The sequence below is a fragment of the Narcine bancroftii genome, chromosome 3 (assembly GCF_036971445.1).
Source record: "Narcine bancroftii isolate sNarBan1 chromosome 3, sNarBan1.hap1, whole genome shotgun sequence".
Taxonomy (NCBI): domain Eukaryota; kingdom Metazoa; phylum Chordata; class Chondrichthyes; order Torpediniformes; family Narcinidae; genus Narcine; species Narcine bancroftii.
This window is the reverse complement of record NC_091471.1, coordinates 300,997,600-301,007,029: the sequence shown is the minus strand read 5'-3', so window position 1 is coordinate 301,007,029 and position 9,430 is coordinate 300,997,600.

Below are 9,430 nucleotides of genomic sequence, written 5' to 3'. Positions count from 1 at the left end.
GCAGCTTGCAATGTAAGCATTAAAGTTCATATGTGGCTCTTAGATTAAGCCTGGATCTGATCATTGAGGATACACTCTGGAATTTGATTTTTTGTTTTCTTTTACATTTCTAATTTAGATATACAGTCCAGTAACTGGCACTTCCATTTTATGAGCACATGCTGCCCAACAACCCAATTACCTATGACAGTATGTCTTTTGAAGGGTGGGAGGAAACCAGAGCACTCGAAGGAAACCCATGCAGACACAGGGAGAACTTGCAAACTCCTTACAGAGAGCACTGGATTTGAACCTTGGTCATTGGCGTTGTAATAGCATTCGCTGTTACACCAACTGCGCCACCCTTAACCTACCAACCACACACATTTTTTGGAGGGTGGGAGGGTACCAGAGCACTTGAGGAAAACCCACGGAGGTCACCAAAACGTACAAACTACTTACCACCTTGTGGCACTGACCTCACCATTATGAAATGTTTCGAGCATCAAAACACATCTCCCAGAGACATTGGCCCCATTAAATTTGTTCCACTGATGATGCTATAGCCTCGTCCCTCCACTCTGTGCTGACCCACCTGGAGAACGACATCTCATGTGCCAGGCTGCTGTTCATTGACTTCAGCTTAGTGTTTCATCTAATCATTCCCAGAGGCTGGTGGAGAAGCTGCCCTTGCTGGGTCACAACACCCCTCTCTGTAACTGGATGCTGGACTTGTGAACGGAAAGACCACAGTCTCTCTAGGATGGAAGTAGATCCTCATGTATTGTCACGCTGAGCACTGGTGCACCTGAGGACTGGTGCTCAGCCCACTCCTGTTTGCACTGCTGATCCAGGACTGCATCAGAGGAGATTATTGTGGACTTCAGGAGGACCCAGGACCACCCTCCACTACACATTAATAGCTCGGTAGTGGAGAGAGTAGAGAGCACCAAGTTCCTCGGAGACCACTTAAGAAGTGACCTGTCCTGGACACACAACTCTTCTTTTATCAGGAAGGCACAAAAGCGACTGCATTTTCTGAGAAGATTGAATTAGGCAAGACCACTAGACACAATCCTGTCAACTTTTTATAGGCTACACAGCTACCTCGACTACACTATTTCTCACCCTTTCCCCTGCAAGGAATCCATTCCTTTCTCTCAATTCCTCCATCTCAGTTGCATCTCTTCCCAGGATGAGGGCCTCCATCCCAGATCATCATGTGTCCTCCTCTTTCAATAAACCTGGCTTTCCCTCTACCTCCCTTAACTCGGCCCTCACACACCTATGCTCCATTACCAGCACATCTGCCCTGGCCCCATCTGACTCTATGTGCACTAATGACAGGATTCCCCTTTGTTCTCACCTACCATCCCACCAACCTCCGTGTCCAATATATCCTCCTCCGCTATTTCAGCCACCTCCTTCGTGATCCCACCACCAGACACATATTCTCCTCTCTGCCTTCTGCAGGGACCACTCCCTCCGTAACTCCCTCGTCCGCTCCTCTCTCCCCATCAATTGTCCCCTTGGCACTTAACCCTGTGATGAGGAGATGCTCCACCTGTTCCCATATCTTTTCCTCCATCTCCATTCGGGGCCCCAAACTGTCCTTCCAAGTGAACTAACACTTCACTGATAAATCTACAGGGGTCATCTACTGCATCCAGTGCTCCTGTTGTGGACTCCTCTACATTGGACTGGGTGCAGCCTGGGAGAAGGTTTCATTGAGCACCTCGGCTCTGTCTCCCGCAATAGCGTGGATCTCCCAGTGGCCACCCATTTCAATTCCCTGTAACATGTCTGTCCATGGTCTCATGCACTGCCAGACTGAGACCACCCAGAAACTGGAGGGAAAAACACCCCATCTTCCATCTGGGCAACCTCCAACTGGATGACATTAACATGGACTTCTCCGATTTCCATTAAACCCCAGCCCATCCACGTGTCTCCTTTCCGCTAGTTCTCTCTTCCTCTCCCTTTTCACAGAACCAAAATCAATTTTCACCTTTCCTTTTATCATATCCTATTCACATCTCTTGCTTGCTGATCTGAACCCCTCCCCCCCCCCCCCCCCCCTTTCTCTCTCAGGCTTAATTGAGACACCTCTCAGCTTTTGGCTTATACCTTGAAGAAGGGCTCAGGCCAGAAACATCGGTAATATATCTGCACCTCCCATAGATGCTGCAAGACCGACCGAGTTCCTCCAGTATTTCTGTGCATGCTTTACTCTCTTTACACAGATCCTGCTGGACCCATTGAGTATTTCAGCACTTTTTGTTTATTCTTCATTTTCCTTTGGCATTGACTGAAAAAAAAACGTGATTAATGCTTTTCTGAAGGTCAAATGCACGAAATGGCCCTTTGTAAAGCTGAGGAAACCTTCTCCCTCTCTATCTCACTCTGCCTGTCAATCTTGTTCTTGGAATGATGTAGGGCACACGTCTTGGGCAAAACATCCTTGGTGCTAATCATCTTCCTACAGCTGTCATTTAATCAGCAAAACATCCAACCCCCAGTGCTAACAATTAGTGGAGCAAAGGAATATTTTTCTTAGTACAGTTTTTTGTTGTTGCGCTTACCAGTAAGTAATAATTCTGCCTCACTCGCAGGGAAGAAGAATCTCAGGGTTCTATGTAAAAACAGAATACTGGAAAAACTCAGCTGGTCAAACAATGTACTTTAGGTAGTAAAGATAAAGATAAATATCCGACATTTCAGGCTTGAGGAAGGTATGAAGAAAATGTTGGTAGGTCTCTGAACCTTAGTCACTCATACCATGAAGGACTCAAGCCTGAGGCATTATTTACGCATCTTTATCTTTGCTATCTAAAGTACATAGTTTTGACCTGGTGAGTTTCTCCAGCACTCTGTTTTCACTTTCAGTCATACATTCTCTACTTTTTGATTTACTGTGGGTTTTTGAAACCGGTCACTCTCAATTATCAGGAATTAAAAATCGTAGCAATATAAACGTACACGAGAGTGAACATCTGTCTCATTCTTCAAAGCAATAATAGATATGTCAACTGAGACAATCTAACAAGTCAGAATACAACATCAATCATAATCTTCTCGTCATTAACGAGGTAGCTAACTAATTGGAAACAGCTGCTGGGTGGGGAGGGGATTCCAGGAATGGTTGCCTTGAGGAAGTGTTCTTGCCAGATGCCTTGTTCATTTGAAACAGGCCAGGGTGTGGTGCTGGTGCAAGGGTGTCCTGTTGGATAGTTGGTTCCTTGGTTTTGCGCCAAATTAGAATCAGAGTCATGCAGAAGAAAAACATCCCTTCTCACCACATAACTGAAATGCCCCATCCCAAACAACATCTTGGTAAATCTCTCCTGCACCCTCTCCAGTAAATGGTTGTCTTTCTTATAGTGTGGAGACCAGATCTGTGCACAGTTCTCCAGTTATGACCCAACTAATGTTCTTGGAAGTTGTATCTTAACCTCCCTGCTCTTTATTTTCCATGTCGGGGAAGACCAGAGAGGATAGATTTAAGGCGAGAGGGAAAATAATTAAATCTGGCCTCAAGGGCACCTTTACCACTCAGAGGATGGTGGTATACAAAACATAGGCAAGTATCCTGTATACCTTCTTCACGGCCTTGTCTATCTGTGTGGACATCTTCAGGAATCCTTGGATGAGTACACCAAGGCCTCTCTGTTCCTCAGTACTCATATCCATATATTTGTCCCAACTTTAATAGTATTCCACTTCTCAGGATTGAATTACATCTCTTATAGCTCTGACCACTTTGCCAATTTATCAATATCACCGTTAGTCTCTGAGACCCTCCCCACTATTAACACATCACCAGTTTCATGTCATCTGCAAACTTACTAAATCATACTTACAAAGTTGGTGACATCTGTTGCGAGGTATCATTTCCTGTAATAATCAACTGAATTTAAGTTCCTTGCTCACTGGCTTATTAGAGTTTATGCAAGGAAGTCCCAGAGTTCCAAGATGAGTTATTTAAAAAAAATCTCAATACATACAGAGATTATTTTATTCTATGTATAATTACGCATGACCAGCATCACCCAAACCTAATTCATACATGTTAATTCTAGACCAATCAGAAATGAAACATCTGTTTCTGGTCAGTATTTAATCACAATGAAACATTCTTTTGGATCAATCAATCAATCAGCGTCATGTAATCAATAGCCCTCTTATCAATCACGTGCTCCCAAGCCTATCATGTTTCCTTGCAATGTTAGAGGTGAGTTTAAGAATAGGCCTCAAGTTCAAATTCAAGGTTATTTTCATCTGATTCTCTGGTCCTACGAACATGCAAACACACATACTGATACATATGCTGTACATATAAATAAATAGATAGATGTTGCTTAACAAATAGTACAATCTCGGAGGGTTAGTGTAAACAGTTCATTCAGTCATTCAGCAGACTCCCTGCCTGTGGGAAGAAGCTTTTTCTCAACCCGGTGGTTCTGGCTCTTCCTGTGTCTATTTCCTGATGGGAGTAGCTGAAAGATGCTGTGCTTGGGTGGTAAGGGTCCTCAAGGGTTTTTAGTGCCCTCTTCGAAGATGAATGAGAGCAGTTGGGGTCAGTTCAAGTTTTGCAACGCCCAACTTGTCCATGCAGACTGGATGTCCACCCAAGCTCGTTCCACCTGCCTGCTTAAAGACAGGTATTTTCCCGGCAGCAATGTAGTATCGGAAAGAACTCCCTGACAACATTATTATTGTGCTAATTGATGATCTTTCTTTTCATTGTAATCCTCTGCTCTTTAATTTATGCTCTGTAAATGTTAGAAATGACCCGTTGGTCTGTTTGCAGAAGAACCCTTCTCGCTGTCTGAACTATGTCGTGGAAAATAAACTTTATTCCCTCATATCCTCCACCCTGTGTATGTTTCTTTTTAAAAAGTTCCCCCTCAGGACTTTCCCCTCTCTCCTTGGACTGTGCTTTGTAGGTTTAGACTCCCCTACCCTGGGGAATAGGCTATGACTACTTAGCACATCCATGCTCCTCGCGTTTCTGTATATATAAAGCAAAAGGACGGGTTGGAATTGTGAAATGCAGGACCCAACAGTTGCAGAGAATCTGAAAGTAAAGCAAATGCTGGAAATATTCAGCAGATCATTTTGATGCCTCTGGAGAAAGTATTTTAATGTTACACGGTGGATGTAATTATGGCACAAACAGGAAAGGGTGGTTATCTCAACTTATTGAATTGCTAGGAAGATGAGGAAATGCTCCTTACGAAATAGTCGCACATAATATTATTAATCCAGTATACAAAGGGCTGGAGAAATTCAGCAGGGAAGCATCGATGTTTCGGGCCTAAGCCCTTCGTCAAGAATGTGGGAAATCAGGCGTACTTGTCTTTATCAGTTGGAAAATTGAAGAGAAAGATGGCAGTTTTAGGTTGGCTACTTTTGTTCTACAGCGAAATCCCTGGTATCCGGAACCTATTGGGATTGGTAAAATGCATTTTCTGGTTGCTTGAGCCTTGCTCTTACAATGCCTAACTAATACACCTACATTAAGAACACTTTAAAAGAGAAAAATACTACATACACTGAATAAACTTCACATGTACGAATATATAAAGCCTTTTACTTTAAGTCACATTCTATGATAACATTTAATTCAGTGGTTCTTGACCTTTTTCTTTCCACTCACATCCCACTTTAAGTAATCCCTAGGCCATCGGTGCTCAGTGATGAGTAAGGGATTGCGTAAGGTGGCGTGTGAGTAGAAAGGAAAGGTTGATAATCACTGCTCTAGACCCAATTGTTCCTGAAATATTTTGCTTGAGAGAAATTGTCATGGGCCCATTTCCTTTGGAATTAGGAAACCTTGCACATAACGAGTCAATTAGGTACAATTAAAACAGTGGTTTTCAAACTTTTTCTTTCCACCCACATATTCTTTTCTATATTTTCTTTTCTTGAGTAGTTTTGTTTTACATTACCAATAAGTAGAAATTTTCCCGTAGGAAAATGAATCTCAGGGTGGTATGTGATGTCAGGTGTGTACTCTTGACCATAAATCTGAGCTTTGAACCCACTGACCCACATATATTTGGAATGAGGGAGGAAACTGGAGCACCCAGGGGAAACCCACACGGTCACAGGAGAATGTGCAAAGTTTTGCTCCAGAGGTTGGGATTTAGCCCAGTTCGCAGAAACTGTGAGATCGCAAGCTTTTCCGAGCCGCACCGCTGCCTTCCACAATCCTTGTGCCAGCACTCCCCTTTTTAGTGCTTGAGGACAGCAGAGTGCTCTCCCCTCCCCCCAACCTGGCTCCACGTGACCTACCTTTTTCTTTCTCCTTATGCTTGCACCCACCACCCCATCACCTCCTTCCTCCCTGTATTCCACCTATCACCTGCTAGCCCTCGCTTCACTGCCCCCTCTCACCTCTCCCCACCATCTCCTCTCTACAATCATTCCTCAGTCATTCAACCTGTAACATTATTTATTTATTTATTTTAGCTGTGAATAATTGTTTTTCCTTCTATTTGTGATATGCCTACATATTTTATGTGGAAGGTGCAGTAAGCATGACTTTTATTGAATCTGTACATTATACGTGTTTATAACAAAAAATCTTGATGCAGGGTCTCAACCCAAAATATCACTATTTCTTTATCTCCACAGATGCTATTGCTGCCCTGCCAGAATTCCTCTAGCAGTTTATTTCCTTGCAGTGTATTGCTCTGTGTGTGCAAGTAGAATGAAAAGCCTGACTCACCTCGCAGCACGTAATAGCAAGCACAAAACACTGCCTGCGCACGAGCAAAGAATCTTGACACCATGGGGATGCCCCACCACCCCCCCCTCCCCCCCCGACATGATCTGGCACAGCACATCATTGCAGTTGACAGATTGGGGAGGAATTTCCGACTTAAGGAAGATTGATGGTTGCTTCTCATGACTAGGGATTGTGTTGCAGTGGAAAATTTTACTTTACATCTTCAGCTGAGAAAGTTAATTTGTGCAATTGTGGAATGATTTCCTTGATCATTTTAGAGTGAATTTTAATAATCAGCTTAATTGTAAATGTAAACTACATAAATAAACTGTACACTTAAAAATAAAAACACACGGTAAATGCTGGAGGAACTCAGTCAGTCTCGCAGCGTCCATAAGAGGTAAACATATATTACCAATGTTACCAATATTACCTTCATCAAGATATAAGCAAAAGGCAAGGAGACTTCTCAATAAAGACTGAGAGAGAAAGTGAAAGAATGGGAGAGGAGTGCAGACCATCGAATAAAAAGCATTAATGGATATAAGAGGAGAGGTGAGAATTAATTTTGGCTCTGTGAAAGGAGACAGCGAAGGGGGAGGAGAGGGAGAGAGATAAGTTGAGGAAAGGAGACAGGTGGACAGAGATGGGGTGTGGGGTTTAATGGAAACTGGAGAAGTCGATGTAAATGCCATCCGGTTGGAGGGTGTGCAGACAAAAGACGAGGCGTTTTTCCTCCAATTTGCAGGTGGTCTCGGACTGGCACTGCATGAGACCATGGACGACATGTCAGCAAGGGAGTAGGTAGCGAACTGAAATTGGTGGCCACTGGGAGATCCACACTATTGCAGCGTTCAGAGCCGGAGGTCAACGAAGCGATCTCCCAGTTTGTGCCTATGACGATCCCCCCCCGCCCCCCATTTTCCAGTTCATTTTATTTGTGTGGGACTGTCTCTTTACGAGAACAGATTAAACAAACCGCCTGCAGGCTTTGGAAAGTGACTATGAACTAGCTTCGAAGAAACAGAGAGAAGGGAAGCAGCCCTGGAGAAGTTCTGAAGCAGAGTACCTCTGAACAACAGATTAAGACAGAATACATGGGAGTGGCTGAAGGCCATTTTAAGAAGGCAGCACAAAAGAAACATCTCTTTGTGGGATTGGCCTCTTTGTGTGGTTATAGACAGAAATGTCTGATCTCATTTTGCTTACCGAGAGATGAGAAACCATTTCGACTGACCCCGCCACCACAATAGGGTTTTAAAAGTTACTGAAGAAATACTGCACTCCACTTTGACTGACCTGTAAAAAGGGTTCTAACTGCAAAAGAAGGCACTTGTCTAAAAAAGGACATCTCTGAAGCACCCGAAACAAGGGTTTTTCATGAATTAATCAACCTTCTATCATTCCGGTCTCTTTCACCCACTTCATGAACTGCTCCTTCTATTTAAGTGCGTGTCTCACCATCTAAGGCCTGTGTACCTCACCATTTAAAGCCTGCATCTCTCACCATCTAAGGCCTGTGTACCTCACCATTTACAGCCTGCACGTCTCACCATCTAAGGCCTGTGTACCTCACCATTTAAAGCCTGCACGTCTCACCATCTAAGGCCTGTGTACCTCACCATTTAAAGCCTGCATGTCTCACCATCTAAGGCCTGTGTACCTCACCATTTAAAGCCTGCACGTCTCACCATCTAAGGCCTGTGTACCTCACCATTTAAAGCCTGCACGTCTCACCATCTAAGGCCGTGTACCTCACCATTTAAAGCCTGCACGTCTCACCATCTAAGGCCTGTGTACCTCATCATTTAAAGCCTGCATGTCTCACCATCTAAGGCCTGTGTATCTCACCATTTAAAGCCTGCACATCTCACCATCTAAGGCCTGTGTACCTCACCATTTAAAGCCTGCACGTCTCACCATCTAAGGCCTGTGTACCTCACCATTTAAATCCCGAACGTCTCACCATCTAAGGCCTGTGTACCTCACCATTTAAAGCCCGCACGTCTCACCATCTAAGGCCTGTGTACCTCACCATTTAAAGCCCGCACGTCTCACCATCTAAGGCCTGTGTACCTCACCATTTAAAGCCCGCACGTCTCACCATCTAAGGCCTGTGTACCTCACCATTTAAAGCCTGCATGTCTCACCATGTAAGGCTGATGTGTCTCAACCATTTAAATCCTGCGTGTCGCATCAATCTCAAGCCCATGTGTCATCACTGAATTTCTGAACTTTGAACTGCCTTTTAAGAATTGAGCCTTAAGATGTAGTGGGTATTCCACACACACCAATATTTTTGTGTACAGTTAGAGTTTAAGTTAGATAACTGTATTTAAATTTAGTTTAGATAAGTTAGTTAAATTAGATTAGGTGTTATATATTAGTAAGAAAGGAGGAAATGGAGTCAGTTGGGGTAGTCAAGTGCTCCAGTTGTGGGATGTAGCACAGCTGTTTCTGATGACTACACCTGCAAAAGGTGCATCCAATTGCATATAATGAGTGGCCGTGTTAGGGAGTTTGAGCTGCAGTTGGATGAACTGAGGATCATAAGGGAAGCAGAGGCACTGATAGAAAGGAGTTACAGGGAGACAGTCACCCCTAGAAGGCAGGAGTCAGGGAATTGGGTGACTGTGAGGAAAGGAGGGAGAGTGCCTGTGCAGTGTACCCCTGTGGAAGTGCCGCTCAGCAACATGTATTCGGCATTGGATACTGCTG